The sequence below is a fragment of the Trypanosoma theileri genome (assembly GCF_002087225.1).
Source record: "Trypanosoma theileri isolate Edinburgh chromosome Unknown TM35_Tth_31_V1, whole genome shotgun sequence".
In the NCBI taxonomy this organism is placed as follows: Eukaryota; Euglenozoa; class Kinetoplastea; order Trypanosomatida; family Trypanosomatidae; genus Trypanosoma; species Trypanosoma theileri.
In genome coordinates, this window is record NW_021639873.1 from 165814 (window position 1) to 166105 (window position 292).

Sequence of the window (292 nt, forward strand, 5' to 3'; positions counted from 1 at the left end):
AGAGAGAGAGAGAGAGAGAGAGAGGAAACAGAATCAAAAGTACACCGCTATTACTACACACACACACATGGAGTCAAGCATGAATGTAAAGAAATTGGACACATTAAGGAAAATACCCATTATTCAAACAAAAAGAAGAATCATCCAATCCCAAATAAAAACAAAAGATTATAAAAAAACTGAATATCATTTGGTAACATTGCAGAGATAGCCACACACACACAAAAAAAACAATAATAACGGATAATGTATAAATTTCTCTGTGTTGGTTTCTCCCTGTCCCCATTACAAT